This window comes from Artibeus jamaicensis, unplaced genomic scaffold (assembly GCF_021234435.1).
Source record: "Artibeus jamaicensis isolate MK-2021 breed Jamaican fruit bat unplaced genomic scaffold, CSHL_Jam_final contig_786, whole genome shotgun sequence".
In the NCBI taxonomy this organism is placed as follows: domain Eukaryota; kingdom Metazoa; phylum Chordata; class Mammalia; order Chiroptera; family Phyllostomidae; genus Artibeus; species Artibeus jamaicensis.
Genome location: NW_026521971.1, coordinates 10,757 through 30,696, shown reverse-complemented (window position 1 = coordinate 30,696; position 19,940 = coordinate 10,757). Strand labels below are relative to the sequence as shown.

General features: G+C 43.6%; 1 non-coding gene across 1 annotated transcript; it reads right to left on the bottom strand.

The window, feature by feature from the left end:
* Positions 1–8,613: 8,613 nt before the first annotated feature.
* On the bottom strand, positions 8,614–8,827 carry LOC128628502 (small nucleolar RNA U3). Its single transcript, XR_008392908.1, has one exon. It is a non-coding gene; the product is annotated as a small nucleolar RNA U3 (small nucleolar RNA).
* Positions 8,828–19,940: the final 11,113 nt, after the last annotated feature.

Below are 19,940 nucleotides of genomic sequence, written 5' to 3'. Positions count from 1 at the left end.
AGCATAGAAAACTGGTAATGGGTAGCAGGACTAGGGCCCTGTGCTAACAAGAAGCGGGGCTGTAATTAAGACTAAGATCTGTCTAAACAGACACAGCCCCGAGACAGAGCACAAGGGGCCCCTCAGTTTGGCCCTGTTTGGACAAACTAGACTCCACGCCATTGCTTCCAGCTGTTGAGTGATGGATCTTCTTTGAAGGAAATTATCTGAACTATGGACTCTAGCTTACGCGTCATTACTAAAGTTTGTTTTATAACTACCCACCTCATCCACAGAATCTTTGTCATATCAGAAGAGTGAAATAATGTAAAATTTAAAAGAATCTAAAACTTCAAGTATTCTTAAATGGATATGTATTTTCTATTCTCATAAGAAACCTGTTGATAGGTGTAATGTGGAGGCACATTTGGATAGGCAAGAATCATGGGCAAGTGAGTGGACAGTAAATAAAAGACGGTAGGACATTCCTCCCCACTAAGAAAGGACAACATTTGTGGGGAAAACCAGTCTTCGTGAAAATGCAGTCAGGGAGAATCTTGTATCTGTAATCTTGGATACACTGCAGTGGTAGCTTGGAGCACATCTGGAGGAAGTGCATATGCACTGCAGCACCCATTTGTGGGACTCCTTTTCCATTTTGCAGAGGGAAGTGCTCTGGGAGCAGCTCCTCCCCAAATCCATCCACTGTGTCAGGTAATACAGCAGAAACAGGCAAACAGGTTGTGCTTCATGCCCCCAGACACACAGAAGGCACACAAAACACCAGAGAAGGAAAAGGCAGTGTGTTCTGCTGGCCCGAGAGGGAGGCAGCTCCAGTTCCAAGTGGCAAACACCCCAAACCCTCTGATGCCATCCAGAGGGCCCAAGGTTTGTAGGGACCCCTGGATCCTAACGAGCCAGTGCCTTCTGAAGCATTTCTTCAAGGCTGAGCCCTAGTTCCCCAAATATCTCAGAGGCCCAATACTGAGTTAAATTTTGGGCTAAGGACAGAGGAGTTACTAACAATGTAAAAATGTCAGAAAAGAAATGTGAAGTGGATGTAGTAGAAATGGATGGACCAAATGTTTCTTCCATCCTTAGAGTTTTCCATGCCATATAAGGAGCTTTTTCTTTCTTTACCATGTTTGTGGGCTATCAGAAAATATAGGTTGATAAATAACTATATAAAAATAGGAAATCACTGATTCAGGTAAGCTGCCTCTAACAGAATCTGCCATAATAAAGTTTGGTCCTTATGTACCAATTGGCATCATATAGATATGTACACTTTGGTATTACAAATGCAGCTATTAAAGCTTAGAGAGATCCATGCTATAATTGTGGCATGATTTTTGTGCCTTCCATTTTATTTATTTGCTGACCTTTCAGGTCATTGAGAGAAATAGAACCTATTTCAGATGACAGGTCACTTAATAAAATTATGCCAAAATGTCATTTAGCAAAATAAATGAAAAAAAGCAAGATTCTTGAATTGTTGTAAAAACTTACAAAATATTATACCAATTAGGAAACGCTCTAAAATGCTTTTCTAAGGTTAAAAATGGAATCCCAAAACAGATTACAAGGTTTCTAATCATTTAATATTGGAAACCATTCCAATAAATTGGTTCTAAGAAATGACTGTTCAAGTTTTCCTCTATTTGTCTCACTGCCCTCTTTTCAACTGCCAAAAAACCATTAAAAGGGCAACCAGGAGAGCCTGATACAGAAATGACAGTCATCTCTGCCTGCTTGGGACTGGACAACCCACCCATTCCCTGGCCCAGACAGAATGATAGCAAGAAATAAATGTCTAATAACCGAGCCATTCTGAGTTTAGACTAACTTGTTACTGAAACCTGAACCTTCCTTAATGAATCAAGAATGAAAAGGTTCATTTGCTTACCTTCTTGTTGTAAACTATATAATCATAGTTGATCATCAAGAGAGGTGGCTAGTCAAGATTACTTTAGTCTCGTTCCACAGGGAAGATGCTTAAAGAAACCAAAGGAGCCAAGCAGTCATTTAGACCAGAGGGGGAGAGAGCTGCAGTGAATTCGTAGGCTGAGGAAAGATGTATTTGTTCTGACATTACAGATGTAGCAGCTTTGGGACATTTTGATGAGAGAGATTTCCTGAACATTCTGGTAATCCAAATAATAGAGCAGCATTTATGATACTCTGACCTGTGTATCTACCTATCTATACACCTGTCTACATACCTGCTGGCCTTGCTGCTGCTTTTTTGTTGATTGACTAACTGATGACATACATAAAACATTAGGTTCCTTTGCTTTGACATCAGCTGGATGCAATTTTCGTGTGATCCTAAGGACAAGTGTGGAGACATCAAGCTGTCCAGTGAAAACCAGACCCTTAGCCTGTAAAATGGTGATGCTGATCAGTAGTTGGTAGTAGTCACTTATCGAGAAATGAAAGTATTTGTAAAATTAATCAATATTAAAATGTAAAAAATTTTAAACCCCCCCAAATCACAAAAGTGGGTGTGATAACTGAAATAAGCAAGAGAAAAAATCAGAGATGTTAGAGAATGAATTTATGAGATGAAAATGCAGCCCTACATCCATGACAAGAGAGAATGTTAGAACCATAGAAATGAAAACAGTGGGATTGCATCAGATGTGAGTAACTAACAAGCATTCATCAAAGTTACAGAAGCAGAATATAGTAAACAACATAAAGTTTAAAAATGAAGCATTGTAATATGAAATATACAGGAGAAGAGTTACCTCCACTTAAAAATAATATAATTTTATGAGTAACTATTAAGTTGTCCTGGGTAAGTTTGTGTGCGTGTGTGTGTATGCGTTTGGGGGGTATAGAGGGTAGTCATATTGTGAACACAGTTACTTGGAATCCAACATTAAAAGAATACTTCAGCAATGAAGCAATAGATAAATTACTTGTTAATGATACCAGCCAAAAACAAACAAAAAAAGAAACAAAAAGGCAATTAGATTTTTTTTAATTTTTCACAAAAATATAACAGGTGCTTGACATTATAATAGGAGTTTAGAATTAATAGTTTGAAGAAAAAAGAGACATTGTTTATATTTGTCAGTAAAATTCTCCAACATATGCATCATTTAAAAATCCCCCCTTGGGAAAGAATGACTTTAAATGGGTGTTTTTTTCTTCCTGATGAACAAACCAAACAAATAAGCAAGTGTGAAGCCTAAATAAATCTTTAATTTTCAACATTTATTTTTATAGATTTATTTAATTAGTGTTCAAGTACAGTTTTCTGTCTTTTACTCCCATCCCTGCCACCCCTTCCCCTAGTGCTCCCCACTTCCCTCCCATTCCCTGCCCCCCACCTTAGTTTTTGTCCATGTGCCCTTTATACTTGTTCTTGTGAATCCTTTCCCTTTTCCCCTGTGATTCTCTACCCTCTCCCCTCTGGTCCCTGTCAGCTTGTTCTGTATTTCAGTGTCTTTGATCATATTTTGCTTGCTTGTTTGTTTTGTTGTTTAGGTTCCTGTTGAAGGTGAGATCATATGATATTTGTCTTTCACTTCCTGGCTTATTTCACTCAGCATAATGCTTTCCAGTTCCATCCATGCTGTTGCAAAGGGTAGGAGCTCCTTTTTTCTTTCTGCTGCATAGAATTCCATTGTGTAAATGTACCATAGTTTTTTGATCCATTCATTTACTGATGGGCATCTAGGTTGCTTCCAACTCTTGGCTATAATAAATTGTGCTGCTATGAACATTGGTGTGCATAGGTTCTTTTGGATTGATGTTTCAGGGTTCTTAGGATATATTACTAACAGTGGAATTGTTGGGTCAAAAGGCATGTTCATTTTAGTTTTCTTAGAAAATTCCATACTGTTTTCCATAATGGTTGTACCAGTCTGCAATCCTACCAACAGTGGACTAGGGTCCTTTTTTCCCCACAACCTCTCCAACATTTGTTGTTTGTTGCTTTATTTATGATGGCCATTCTGACTGGTGTAATGTGGTATCTCATTGTGGTTTTAATTAGCATCTCTCTGATAGCTAGTGATATTGAGCATCTTTTCATGTGTCCCTGGATCCTCTGTATGTCCTCCTTGGAGATGTGCCTGTTCAAGTCCTTTGCCCATTTTTTAATTGGGAGGCAGGCTTTCTGGAGAAGTTTTCAACATTTATTCTTTACACCAGATATTTGTTTTAAAAAATATCTTTAGATTTTGAAAAGTAAATATCAGGTACAAAATTAATTGAGACTTTGAGTTCCAGCCAAGATAGAGGCATAGGTAGAAACCCTTTGCTTCCTCTCACAACCAAAAGAAGGATATCAACCAATCTAAAATCAATAAACAACCAGAAGCACCAGAAAAATTAAACTGCATGGAACTCTGACAACCAAGGAATTAAAGAAAAATCAACTAGAACAACCAGTGTGCCAAGACAAAGTAATATGGCCCAAATGAAAGGACACAGAAAAACCTCAGAACTAAGTGATGAGGACATTGCCTACCTAACTGATAGAGAATTTAAAGCCCTGATAATCAAAATGCTCACAGAACTAATTGAGCTTGGTCACCAAATCAAAGAATAAATGAAAGATACCAAAGATGAAAGAAAGCAAAATATTCAGGGAACCTACAGTGACAAGGAGGAAACCAGGATTCAAAGCAACAATCTGGGACAAAAGGAAGAAATAAACATCCAACTGGATCAGAACGAGAAACAAGAATCCAAAAAAATTAAGAGAGGCTGGGGACTCTCTGGGACAACCTGAAGTATTCCAATATCTGAATTATAGGGGTGCCAGAAGGACAAGAGGAAGACCAAGAAATTGAAAACTTATTTGAAAAAATAAGGAAGAAAAACTTCCCCAATCTGGCAAAGGAAATAGACTTCCAGGAAGTCCAGGAAGCCCAGGAAGCCCAGAGAATCTCAAAGAAGTTGGAACCAAAGAGGGACACAAGAAGACACATCATCATTAAGTTACCCAAGATTAAAGACAAGGAGAAAATCCTAAGAGCAGCAAAAGAAAAGGAGACAGTTATCTACAAAGGAGTTTCCATAAGGCTATCAGCTGATTTCTCAAAAAAAAAAAAACACAAAAACCCTTATAGACAAGAAGGGGCTGGAAAGAAGTATTTGAAGTCATGAAAGGCAAGTACCTACATACAAGATTACTCTATCCAGAAAAGCTTTCATTTAGAATGGAAGGGCAGATAAAGTGCTTCCCAGATAAAGTCAAGTTAAAGGAGTTCATCATCACCAAGCCCTTATGATATGAAATGTTAAAGGGCCTTATCCAAGAAGACAGATAAAAAACGTGAACAATAAAATGACGACAAACTCATAACTATCACCAAATGAACCTAAAAGAAAAGAAAAACAATGAAAACAAAAACTAACCAAACAGCCACAACAGGAACAGAATCAGAGAAATGGACATCACATAGAGGAAATTCAGTGGGAAGAGGGTAGAAATAGTGGAGGAAATGTACAGGGAAGAAGAAGCATAATTAGTAGGCATAAAATAGACGGGGAAAGATAAAAAATGGTATAGGAAACAGAGGCCTTAAAGAACTTATATGTGCAACCCATGGACATGAACTAAGGGTGGGGGGAAGGCTGGAGGGTTGCGGGGGCAGGGTGGATTGGGTATAAAGGGGGAAAAACTGGGAGAACTGTAATACCATAATCAATAACAAATATCTAAAAAAATTAATTGAGGGACTTCAAGCCAAGATGGGGGCATAAGTGGAAATACTGTACCTCCTTGCACATCCAAATTTAAGGGCAACAAAGATTTAGAAACAAAAACACAACAAAAAACAGTAAGAAAAGTAAATTGTACAGAAGTCTGACAACAACAAACTATTCATCCAGACAGGTAAGAGGGGTGGAGTCAGCGGCTGGTGGAATGGGGTACCAGCAGAAAAAGGAAGCAGGACTGACCCAGGTGCACAGGCAGCAGTAGCTGTCAGATACCTGCACGGGGAATATACAAGCAGACCCAGTGACACATGCAAGGCGGCTGGCTGACCACGGACACACATTCCTGTGCAGATAAACCAGGCAGGTTTAAAACTGGTCAGTAAGACAGACTGAGCAACTCAGGACCCCAGAGATGGGAAATAAAGCTTAAAAGCACCAAGTGAAAAAACTTTTAGGGGTTGAGGTGCCAAGAGAGGTACCTTGCCCCACAAGAGAGTTCATTGGAGAGACCACAGAGTCCTAGAATGGACACAAGCCTGCTGACCTGGGAATCAGCATCAGAAAGGCCCTGTTTGCTTGTGGGAAGTGGCAGAGGGGACCAAAATCCTACAGAGAGCAGAACAAATGCCACTGCTCTCTCTCTGACCCCACCCCCACATACAGCATCACAACCCAGTGACCTGGGTTGCCCTGTCCTGGTGAACACCTGAAGTTCCACCCCTCATACATAACAGGCACGAACATACCGAAACATTATGGCTCAAGCAGAAGAACAGCTCAAAGCCCCAGAGCCAATACTTCTAAGCGACCAAGAGATAGCCAACCTATTGGATGCACAGTCCAAAACACTGGTGATCAGGATGCTCACAGAACTGGTTGATTTTAGTCACAAATTAGAGGAACAAATGAAGGCTATGCTAAGTGAAATGAAGGAAAATGCTCAGGGAGCCAATAGTTATGGAAGCAAAACTGGGACTCAAATCAATGGAGTGGATCAGAAGGAAGAAAAAACAACCAAACAGAAAATAATGAAGAAACAAGAATTCAAAAAAATGAGGAAAAGCTTAGGAACCTCCAGGACATCTTTAAATGTTCCAACATCTGAATTATAGGGGTACCAGAAGGGGAAGAGGAAGAGCAACAAGTGAAAAATTTATCTGAACAAATAATAAAAGAGAACTTCCCCAATCTGGCAAAGGAAATAGACTTCCAAGAAGTCCAGTAAGCTCAGAGAGTCCTAAAAAAGGTGACCCAAGGAGGAACACACCAAGGTACATCATCATTACATTAGCCAAGATGAAAATGAAGGAGACAATCCTAGAAGCAGCAAGAGATAAGGGGACAGTCACCTACAAAGGAGTTCCCATCAGACTGTCAGCTGATTTCTCAAAACAGAGCTTACAGGCAAAAAAGGGCTGGAAAGAAGTATTCCAAGTCATGAAATCCAAAGACCTACATCCAAGATTGCTCTATCCAGCAAAACTTTCATTTAGAATGGAAGAATAGATAAAGTGCTTCTCAGATAAGATCAAATTCCGAGTTCATCATCACCAAGCCCTTATTATATGGAATGTTAAAGGGATTTATCCAAGGAAAAGAAGATAAGAAACATGAACAGTGAAAGGACAGCAAACTCAAAGTTATTAACAACTACACCTAAAACAAAAGCAAACTAAAAGGACAGCTAGATCAGGAGTGAAATCCTAGAAATGAAGATCACATGGAGGGTTAGCAACAGGGGAGTGGGAGGAGGAGAAGGGGGTAAAAGGTACAGAGAATGAGTAGCATAGGCAGTAGGTAGAAAATAGACAGGGGGGGGGCAAGAATAGTATGGAGAGTATAGAATCTAAAGAACTTGTGATACATGGGCACAAACTAAAGGGGGGGATGTGTGGGGAGGAGGTGTGCAGGGTGGAGGGGAATGAAGAGGGGGAAATGGGAAAACTATAATAGCATAATCAATAAAATGTTTTTTAAAAAATTGAGACTTGGCTTAATGGGAAATAGGAAATGAAATGTTCCAAATCAGGAATTATTATAACTTTAATATTAGCTAAAGTTCATTGTGTTGGCCACCACGCTAAGGAATTTACATGCTTTAGAAGGTACCATAATTCACCCAGTTTTTACAGGCAAAGAATCTGTTCATAGGCACTTAAACCTACTAACCGTCAAATGTTCAGCCATGGAGACCCTCACTTCCCCTGGGGGTGGGCTGTTGGGAGATTGGGAAGAGGGGGGAGGCCCAAGGTTCTGGTTGGAGCTTTTTAGTGCTGAAGCCTATGTAACTATGTAGGAAAATGAAAGGTTCCAATTGCACTGTATTTCACTTTTTTAGTTTGAAATTCATAAAGCAGGAAATTCAGAAGTACTAAGTATAATGTTAATACAGTAGTACTGGACAGCTAGGCTTTACTAAATATATAAGTTAGCTGTGGTTTGCCTCCAAAGAAAGTGGAGCTCTCTCTGGTCTGGCTCAGTGGGTTGGACGTCATCCCACAAACTAAAAGGTTGCTGGTTAGATTCCGGGTCAGGGAACATGCCTGGGCAGTGGGCCAGGTTTCTGGTTTGGAGCTTGCGAGAGGTGACAGATGTTTTTCTCCCTTTCTTCCTCTCTCCCTTCCCCTATCTCTAAAAAATAAAGAAATAAAATCTTTAGAAAAACAAAAAGAAAGTGGAGCCCCCCCACCACACACACACAGAAAAAACAGACAAAGGCAGATGTCTGAGGCTCCATGGGGGACCATCTTTCACGTGGCTCTGGGCTGGAATCAGGTCTTTCGTGTCATCATACCTAATAAAATGACAGCCAGGAGGACAAAAATAACAAACCTAAGGCAGAGAACCATTAAAATTTGTTTAGAGGGAGAGAGGAGGGACTTGGCATTTCATAGTTTAGAGTGAAGTTCTCAACAAATTAACCACTGCTACTATTGTTCAATTTTTTTTCTTACCACTCAGACTGTGTTCTCTCCCTCTTACTCTTCCAAAGAAAGAGAAGAACGATCATCAATGGCTATTGGCAGTTGCAAAAGCAACACCAAATGCCGGCTTCACTCTCAGAAGAGAACACTGAGCCTCCTCCTTGTGGTTTCAGGTGCTCTACACATTCAGAGAAACTTCTCTAGTAACGAACTATAGAAATGACTTCTAAAAGTATAGTTTTACTATTGTTTAATTTTTCTAAAATCTCTGACAATGTTCTTCTCAGCCTTCACTGTGTCCTCTTCTCTGCCTTCTTCTCCTGCAGCTCTCTTTTGGCCCCTGTCCCCTGATTTCCTCTTCTTCTCCAACCTCAGTGTTCCTCTCTCTGGCTCCCTTTCTCTCATCTGTGATTCTGCATTTTCATCTATCAACTTGCTTAACAAAAAGAATCTAAGGATTCCATCCAGTAAGGAATCTCGAGATGGCAGGAGGGAATGTCCCTCCTAATGAGGTAGCCTATGTCCCCTAGCCACACTTGTACCAGCATTAAGATCAGTGGACAGGAGGTTCCCATGCTGAGCCTATTATCTCTCTAACCTGCCCTTGGGTCTTGAAGAATTAAGTTCAGCATGGAGGACTTTGATCTCCACTTTTTCCCCATGTTTGGAAACAGTACAATACTGAAGCACTGCCGTCTATACACAGAGAAACAGAGATGCTAATGTTCTCTCTGCTCATGGGAAACTCAATTCTTGCTGATCCCGGCTGAGAAGGGGAAGGAGTCCTTCTAACAGATATTGGAAAGGGGAGCAACTCTTGGCCACATCACCTAGCTGCCCAATGTGAGTGACTTTGTCTTCTCTTCCACGTCCTGTGACAGGCACCTCTGAGAGGGTGCCCCTGTCACTTTTACTGTTGTCATTTAATGTCTTAAACCATCTCCAAAGAGGTGTGCTACTTTGCCACACACACACTTATATGTATGCAGTATACATGAGGGCACTCCTGTCATTACATGGGTTCCTGGTCACCACTGTCAGTGGGAAGTAGGCGAGCCTGGGAGCCGAGGGTAAGATCAGCCCTGAGGGTGTTGGAGGCCAGTGGAAGGCTCTGTCTCCATGGGATCTTACACCTCCAATGTCAGAAACCACCAAGCTTCCCAAACCTGCAGTAGCTAACAGGAACCCTACACCCCCATCAGCACTCACGGTCCCCTTCCATGTCTGTCACAGGAACACAGGCCTAACCTCATCACTGCTTCATTTTGGCAAGTGTGAGCCACCATGACTAGGACCCCCATTGTGCCTGGCCCTCATCTCCACGTGGCTTCGCAGATGGCCTTCTCCAATGCCGTCTTTATGCCTCTGCAATTGTTGGAAGCCCTTTTGTGTGCTTTCTATGACCCAGAAGTGGTGATAACGAAATTCCCTGTATCCTCCTCCGCTTCTCTGAGCATTTCCTTCACTCACGTCATAAGGATGTAGTATGTCCTGGCTCTCTTTATTGCCATCATCTACGGCTGCTGGGACATCACCTCTTTGCCCAGAGGACTTTATTTCCTTACAGTAAGTAAATCTTTGCCCCTTTCCGGTCATGTCCATGCCCATGCAAATGATCTATTTAATACTCTGGCCTCTCAATCCTTGATATATTCCCCACTATCTTAGCTCAACTACTTGTACCCTTAGTCATACCCTTGACCTTGTCTCTATAAATAACTACAACACCCATAATCTCAATTTCAAGATGCTACCCTCTGACCTCCGGTCTCTAGGTCTCTCCCAACAACCCCACTGCACCAACCCTGAGATACTCTAGGACTTTTGCATCCTCCATCCTCTCACCCTTCCTTTCCTAGCTTAACTCCCTGTCAGTCACACCACTTCCCAGGAAATGTCCTCAGCTCCCTCCCCTGTCTTCAACTCTGCCCCTTGGTTATACCTTAGGTCACATTAATTTCAACTCTCTGCAGCCAAAAGGTGCTAAAAACACACAATTATGCTAACTGGTCTCACTTTTAAAAACATGATCACTAACCTCAGATGGGCTCTGGTAGTTGCCTGGCACTCACACTATATTCCTTTGCTCCACTTGCTTAGCCACTTGACCAAATGATTGATTCCTACTCTCTGATCCACCAGAAGAACATTTTGGCAAGCTCCCTCCATACCTGGATCTTTGCCCACATACTGTGCTTAATCTCCTGGTGCCACACATGGAAAATCCTTTTGGTTCTTCTCTTTGGCAACATTCACATCTGCATATAACTATGCTACTACTTCTTCCAGCTTCATAACAAATCCATGAGTATTGTGCTTTTCTCTTTCCCATTACAACAGAACCTCTTTGAACTGTTGTCTCACACTCCCTTCCTGGTTTCATTCCTCTTACTCACTTGAACCTGTTCAAACAGGTTTTGGCCTCCACTGTTCCATTAGAAATATTCTCAGAAAAGTCACCAAGAAACTCCATGTGTCTAACCACAAGCTTCGTCCTCATCTTACTTGACCTGTCCATAGGTGATATATTAAAGTAGAAGTATTGGTATGAGTTCATACTTTTAAACAATATATAAACCGAGGTAGATCCAGAAATAGCTATACACACATGTCTATATGGGCATGTGTTCGTGTGCACACATACAGGCATATATCTCCAAGCTCCATCTGCTAAAAGGGTCCAAAAGCAGTAACCCCTTTGTAGCAACTGGCATATTACAAATCCAGATCCAGTTTCTAAATACCACCTCCACTGAAAGAAACCAAGGCTCCCCCTGGGATCAGAATGGACAGAGTCACCTGCTGCTACTTTGCCACTGGGGCATCCTGTCCCATCCATGCTGGCCTTTGAGCTGATGATAGGACCTGCGTCCCTGAACAGCTCTGATCTGTGTTCTGCCCCTAGAATGTTCTTTTCCCAGGTGCCTACATGTTCACTCCCTCGCCTTCTTCCTACCTTCAATCAAAAGTGAGCTTCCCAGTGAGACCCCAGATTTCAACCCCCAACCTTTCTCCCCACTTTCTCCATAGCACTTATCACTCTCGAACACAGTATTTCACTGTTTTTTATATTATATCTGTTAGAATATAAAACAGAGAAAGGTAAAAACTTGCATTTTTTTATACTACTGCATCCTCAGAGCTAAGAACAGGGCCTGGCACACAGTCAGAGCTCAGAAAATATTTGTTGTTCAATAAGTGATATTCAAGTGACTAACACATTGGTGATCAATGATGTTTTGAACTAATAATTCATTGACTTACTGACTGAAAAAAGGAACAAACTTAAATGCATGGAATCAGAGAATGTAGAGCTGAGTGGAGCGTGAGAGTTGAGAGATCATTTGCTTCTACCTGCTACTTTCCCAGACAGGGAGACCAGGCCCACTGACTCTCACACCCCAGGTGAGGAGCAAGGCCAAGGTGGTTCTCCAGCATTCTGGCCTCTGAGTCCAAGGCCCCACCACATTCGTAGAGCCATTTTAGGGGGGAAAAATATATATGTATATGTATATGTATATGTATATGTATATGTATATGTATATGTATATGTATATGTATATGTATATGTATATAATAGCCTAACTTTAATTGTATATTCAGATATTTATGGAAATAATTGAATAAATCACTCCAAAACTTAGTGCAGCGGCACATTCTCAGGGTGTGAGTGTAAGGGAACACCTGTCATTAGACGGGTTCATTGTCAAAGTTCCTGCTGTTACTCTAGCAGCTGCTTGATACTGCTTCTCTGTGCATGAGCTAGGTGATCTTTCTAATTGAGCTAAGGTGCTGATCTTTCTAAGCTTAGAAAGGGTGATCTTTCTAATTCCACTAAGCTGCTGAAGCTAATAAAATAAAGACTTTTTTGCCTCTCTAGCAGCCCCGTTGATGTGGAGATGTTTTTCTGTGTTCTCTTGCACCAAACCCTCCTGCTTCTTAACTATCCAGAAGGTGGAAAACCAAAAATAAAGAGCATTTGTGTCCAGCCCCTACTGGAACAGGGGGAAATAGTTTCCAAGGTATTTCTATTTTTAAAAGAGTCAATAAGTAGAAAACTTCTTTAGTTTCAATCCTTCTCTATTATCTGCCAATTAAAAGTGACGTGGAAACAATTACACAACAGAGGAACTCTGAGCGTTTGTGATGGTGGTGGTGATGGACCACTTGCTAGTTTTTATTCATTGTACACCTTACAGAAGAATTGACTGTTTTTTAAAAAACAAGTATAAATAATGGTTTGGGCCTGATAGAAACTTAATGATAACTCAGTAATTTGGTCTTATTATCCCACTGAGAAATAAGAAAATAGAGGTAAAAAGAGCTGTTTAAGGTCCCAGAGGTAGAAAGATTGGGTTTTAATTCAGGTCAGATTCCATTACTTAACCACTTTTTACTGTTGTCATCATAAAGGAGAACTGGTATTCTCCTGAACAGTAATACCAATAATTCTAAACTACCATTCTTAGAGAACTTGCATATCTTTTGAAACATTTCAGTTGGATTCCAGAGCACATATTCTCAAGACTGAACTTCTTTGGAGTCATCTAACTGACCCCCTCTGGCAGCTTCAGTCTCCGACACAGTTCCAGGCAGCTAAGCATCTTGGCCGCTGCTGAACAGTGCGTCGAGGTGGGGATCTGTCGCCACATCCCACGTAGGTCTCGGTACAACTGTGCTTATTAGCACAGTCATTTATTTTGACCTAAGTTCTGTATCTCTAAGGATTTCGAGGTGTGGTCTTTAGAACCAAGACATATCTAGGTCATCCAAACTATGCTCTAATTCTCTCACAGATCACTCTTATTCTAGAGCGCAGGGTCAGAACAGAATGCAATATTATGAAACCCCACTCTCAAATGTCTGGGGAGGGAGCTGGTCCAAAAATTCAAATGTGGTATCACCAGCCAAATGGAGCCTGCAGTCCAAGAGTCCTGTGATCCAGCTGCAACCCTTCCTTGCTGTGCTTTGGCGCCACCTTGTGGTAGCTGCTATGTGGCCACTACTGGGATGGGAGCACTGGGTGTTCATTCAGCTGATTGGCAGAAAGATAGACTTGAACGTTTAACAATGAGACAAATAAGAGATGATAACAAAGTGTAATCATTTCAGAAAAAGTAAGAACAGTAATAAAAAGAGGGTAGAACAAAAACACTTAATTGAAAACAGAAGTGAGGGAGAGCCTGTTTGAGGAAGTAACTTTTAAACATATATGATTATAGGGATCACTCTCACAAGCAGTTAAAGGAAAGGCAAACAGCAGGTAAAAAGATCCCCAGAAATACAGGAACTGTATTTTTTTAAATCTTCAAGGAGACTGGTGAGGTTGAAAAGCTAATAGGAGGAAAAAAGACTGGACAATGGGCCAGAAGCCTGACCTGGAAGGTCTTGAAGAGACTGGAGGTTCTCAGGCTGCACTGAGAAGTTGTTAAGAAGCTGGTGAGATCAGAGTGAGGGCAGGAGCAAAAGCAAGGGCCTCAGTTAGGAAGGTATTGAAACGTCCAGGGGAGCCGTGCTGGAGGCATGAGCTGCATGGTGAACATGGCTAAACACAGACACATGGCTGATTTGTTGGGGTTGTGCTTTGTCTTGAGTTCACTTTATTGTCTCTCTCTCTTTTTATTCTTCTCCTGAGGTATGGTTATTGATTTTAGAGAAAGAGGGGAAGGGTGATGGGCAGAGAGAGAGAATGAACCATCAATGTGAGGGAAACATGGGTCAGTTGCTTCCTGTAGGTGCCCTAACCAGGGATCAAACCCTCACTTTTGGCTAATGGGGATGATGCTCCAACCAACAGAGCCACCCAGCCTGGGCTGTGTTCTCTTTTTACATGTATGTGGTTCATGACTATGCCCTCCATTTTCCATTGAGGGAAATAAGGTCGTTAGAAGCACAATCGGCTGAAGTGAAACCACAGTTTTGTTTGGTTTTCTTAGACAGTTTGTCAGAGGCAGCTCTCTGAGTTGCCATTGTGTTCACTAAAACCGGAGCATGAGTTGCGTCCCCTCAGGAAGCCAGAGGAAATGCTCCTGATGTCTAACTGACCATCGCACCTTCAAGCAGATGCTAAAGAGGATGATGGGCCTGGGGACCCTTCCATCAGGGTGTGTGCCCAGCTTCCTGGGGGTGAGCAGGGAAAGATGCCCAGAGGTCTGGGTGGCGGGACTGGATGGGAGAGGATGCAGGCTCAGACTCCAGCCAGGTCTCCGTCCCAGCCCCAGCACTTACTGAGGCAGCTTCCTCCTCCTCTTGCTGCCTCTGTTCTGTGTCTGTGACATGAAGATGGAAATAGAACCCAGTTCATAGAGTTATTGGGGTGACAGAATGAGTGACATGAGGAAGGTGTTGGAAGAGTGCCTGGCACATTGGCAGTGTTAACCAACATTAGATGTTAAGTTTGGGAAAGATCAGTGGGTAGTTGTTCATTAAATACTTGCAAAGTAACATTGTCACCCATAGAGGCTTATATATTTAGGGTCAGAATAAACGTGCGGGATTTTAACTTACTCTACCTGCTCTCTTGGCATGAGTCATGTCGTGGAAACACTTTCTCACCAACTTGAACATCCCAAAATCAAAGATCAGCAACAGGATAAAATAAGGGGAAAGTGAAAGGAATGTCTAGGGTCCCCACCTACATCCCTTTCTCTATTAAGAGTTGGAACAGAGAGGTCCTCGGGGGATGTTTCCCATTTCCCTGAAATGGAAATACGTTGGAAAAACTTCCAGGCTTAAGAGCATGTTGACACCACTAATCAGTATATTGCCAATAAGGAAGAAAATACATGTGACTAACCTTCAATGTAAATAAAGACAGAAACTCTTCACTACATTTTCTCTGAAAAGATTTAAGAGATGCCCAAAAGTAGTTTTGCCTGGATAACTGAGTTGGATTGCACACAGCAGTCTGCAAGAGTAATATTTTCCAAGATGGCACTCTGATTTTTTTTAAACCAGCAGACCACTTTGGCAATGGCCAAAACATTCAGGAATAACTTAACGACATAGCCAGACGTGCCTTAGAGAATTCTCTGTCTGGCCAAACCAGCAAACACTTCAGAGATGGGAGTGAGCTCAGCAGGTAGAAAAATCTCCTGTCATGCTGAGATGTGTGATAGAGATACTGCTGTGACCCACAGAAGCCAGATCCTGCCAGTGCTTCTGCAAGACGACAGCGAGGCCTTCTGAAGGCGTAGCCCAGCGTCCCAACATTATGTGTTCCAGCAGAGCCAGATTCGTTCCCAGACCAGGCAACACTGGCTCATTATTACAGGAAAGCAGCATCAGTCATTCAAATGTATTGTTATCTGGCCAGCCAGGACACGATGATTTGCTCCTTAAGAGTTGATTTTTCAACAAATTTCCATGAGGATATTTCTTCAAAGAAAATCTAGTTTACCCTAGATTTTCAGCAGGGAACACGTTCTCTGTTTCACTCTCTCTCTCTCCCCCCCTCTCCCACCCCTTTCCCTCCTCACTCTCCCTGTCTCTTCCCCTCTCCCTGTTTCCTGCCCCCATTTCCCCCCAGCTGGATGCTGGCAGGGAGATTCATTCTCAGCTGTACCTGGTTCCAGGAGAAGTTCCTTTGCTTGTAGGGATTCTGCATCTCCTCTGATTTCTGTCAGGTGATAACCTTATCAGATGAGCTTGTCCCAGGGTACTGGGGAGGGGGCATGAGAGAGATCTGACAGTTTATTTTTGAGAGGGGGGTAAATTCAGTTCAGAGGCACAAAGCAGAGCCCCTTGAACTGCTGATGCCAATAAGAACCTAATTATCAGTGGACGGGGTGGGGTGGTGCTGCCCTCAGTGATGCAAGGTTGGGATTCTGGGGCAATAGGTGCTGCTTGTAAAGTATCTCCAGCACTGGACTCAGAAGGGTGACAGTCAGGGGTATGACTCAGACTGGTAGCTGCTCCACGCCATTTAAGCACCCAGGAAAGAAAGTGACAGTGTCACAAGTGCTAATTCCCATCTCAGGTCAACGTGGGAAAGCCCAGAGGCAGAGTTTAAATGCCTCTCATGCGCAGGAGTAAGAGGGCGAACTAGTTTAAAGGCCTCCTCCAGGGGCTGCTGGGTTTATTAGCAGAATTACAAAGGTTGTTGGAGGAACAGCCCTCAGAGCCCAGCTGAAGGAGTGAGATTCTGAGATGTGGGATGAGAAGGTGCAGATGGCTGCGCTTGAGAAGGTGACATCCAGAGTCTCCCAAACCTGCAAAGCCAGCAGAGGGGTCCCCCTCCTGTTGTTATAGGCTGAGCACCCTCTCTGTGCTGTGCCTGCAGGTCATTAAAGGCCTCTTGGGAGGTGTGAGCCTTGAAAGATGATTCTGGCTCTTTTCAAGTTTGGTCCTAACTTCCCTCCTTCAGTCTCAGCTCTGTCCAACCCAGGAAGTATGAGCCCTGCTTTGGCAGGAAATGGATTATTCGTCAAAAACCCCTCTGGACCTGGTGAAGGTGCATCAGCAGGGACTGCAGCAGCATGCCAGGTACTGGATGAAGCTACCCTGTGATTCCCAGTGTCATGTGCTAGCAGTGACACTCCGCTTATTCCTAATAGGCTGCTACTATAGCTCCTTGGAGCTGGAGAAAATGATAGGTGGAAAAGCTGGAAATCCACGGGTGAGTATGGAGGGAAGCCTCAGAAAAGCAGTCCTGTCAGAATGGATTTACCACACAACAGGAGACCCAGAGGAGACTGCCTTGCACTCTGAACACAGGAGTCTGTTAAGGAGGGAGAACCTGCTCTGTTGAGAGGCCAAGCCTGCTCTCAGCCCTGGGACCTGTACATTTAAGAAAAGTCAGGTGCCCTGAAATACCTCCATGGTTTATATTGTGACCCACCCCCAGCCCTCCCTCCTAGAGCCCATAAGCATTTCCCAAGGCCATGTGCCTTCTCTGGGGAGAGATCATACCTCTGAGGGTAGTTGGATACAGGGCCTGAGATAACTGGAATAAAGGGCCCAAAACCATTTTCCTGGCTCCCCTGTCAGAGCATGGAGGCTGTGGTCATGTTTTGGCTCACAGATCATCTCACAGTGGGGCCCATGTGTCATTTTCCTGGTAGCTGAGAGCCATTGGTATGAATACACTTGGTGGCTGGCAGTGCCCTCATGATGGTTGGCTGGGTTGTGGAGCAAGAGGCAGAAGGGAGGAAGGGCCAATCAGAAGCTCTTGAGCTGGCTGACTCTGGCCAGGATAACAAATGGGAAGTAATGTGTCATCCTGAGTGGAGCCACAAGGGAGCAGTGCTGTTCTCAGGAGTGTGAAGGGACTCAAGCCCCCTCTGTAGCCCCATTTAACCTACCCGTCTGGCCCTGCAGAAATGCAATGAGTTATGGCAGGTGATCTGAACCCATTTATTAGCTGCTATGGAAGGCTGTCACTTTTGCATGGGGCTTCTGGGAAAGTTCAGGCTGCATTATAAGCACTGCTGCTACATGGCCCATGTGTCATGGCAGACCCCATGGTGCCAGAGGTTTCTCGAGAAGAATGGCTTTTCTTCAAGCTCCAGTAGAGAGTCACAGGCCAGAAAGTTTATAATTTTGGAGCAAGACAATGCCAATTGCAACAGAGAATTGGGCATCATTTAAACATCAACTCCTAGTGTTACTGGATGCTCCTACTCACAGAGCCATCTGGCCAGGGCTTCAGTTGACCTTTTCACCAGATATGAACATCTTCGGGATCATTATTTTAGAGCAGGCAGGGATGTGATGCAAGTTGTGGTCTAATGTGATGCAAGTTGATGCAGAAGAACTACCCCATGGCGGAGGACGATGCCCAGGCCAAATTTCGGCAGATGGCATCAGCCCTGGAATACTGCCATCACAAAGGAGTCATCCATCAGGACCTGAAGCTAGAAAACATCCTCCTGGACAAAGAAAACAAAATCAAAGTGGCGGATTTTGGGTTTAGCACAAAATTTCTAGATGGTAAACTCCAAACCTCCTGTGGAACCCTGCCCTATATGGCCGCAGAACTGTTGAAATTCACACCCTATGATGGCCAGAAGGTTGACAGCTGGAGCCTGGGTGTCATACTCTATGCAATGGTGACGGGCAAACTGCCCTTTGAGAAGACCAACTTTGAGGACGAAAGAAAAAGGTATTGAGTGGGCATTTCCACATCCCAGACTCTCTGTCTTTGGTGTGTCAAGAATTGCTAAATAACTTACTGACTGTTGACCCCAGCCACAGGATAACTGTAGAAGAGATCATGGAAGACCAGTGGATTAACACTGGATACGAGAAGGTCTTGAGGCCATATAGTGAGCCCCCCCGGGGATGACATAGACGCCCAGGTGGTATAAATAATGGAAAAGCTGGAATATAAGAGGGAAGAGATAGAAGAATCAGTGTCCCAAAAAAAGTATGATGAGGTCATGGGCACATACATGATCTTACAGAACAGACAAAATAAAATGGTCAGACGCACCATTCTGGTAAGGCCCTGCCCTGCCTCTGACCCCAAGATCAGTCTGTGCACAACGCAGGGGACTCCGGCATCAGGGTGGAAATTGGAGAAATGCTCCAGTCTCCCAGGCCACATGGAAGCAAGGGTGCCCAGTCCCCCACCCCACATGGAAAGGAAGACCAGGTCTCTTGAACCCAACCTGGAAAAGATGTTTATCCCCTCCGTTAGCCTGCAAGTTGGGGGGTTCATCCCCTTATTCAACCTGGAAATGAGGGGGACTGCTAACCCAGAGATGATGGAAGCAAGTGTGCCCAGTCCCCCATCACTCATGGAAACTCGGACCAGTTTCCTTCCACCCAGCCTGGGGACAAGCAGGACCATTGCCACAGACAGCAGAGAATCAAGGACGACTGTTTCCCCAAGCCGCCCATTCTCAAAGATGGCCAGTCCCCAAGACAGCCTGGATAGCACAAAGAGCATTCCTCCAGCAAGTCCGGCCTCAAGAGTCCCCTCTTCCCTGCCCATCCCAGGGTCCATGAGGGCCTCCTCAGTTGCCCAGAGCAGCAGCTCCTGCACACAGGGTGGGACCCCAGCTTCTCCCTCCGGCTCCAGCCATGGCCCGCAGAGGGTGGCTAGGAGGGCCCTCAGGTTTGTTTTAAAATGCTTTTGCTGTTGGCCGTCCACTAAGGAGCAACACCACAAAAGGGAAAGAGTCAAGCCAATTTAAGTTTTAAAATTGTGGACGGCCTACAGCAGATACATTTTAAGGAAGACCTGAGGACCCTGGGGCCCAACCAGGGGCCTGGCCAGGTATGTGCTCTGAGCAGTAATCAAACCAGGGACCCTGTGGCTTGGGGACAACACCCAACCCACTGAGCCACAGCAGCAGGGCTGCACTCCATGCATTTGCAATGCCAACCCTGAGGTACTGAGCTCCAGGGAGG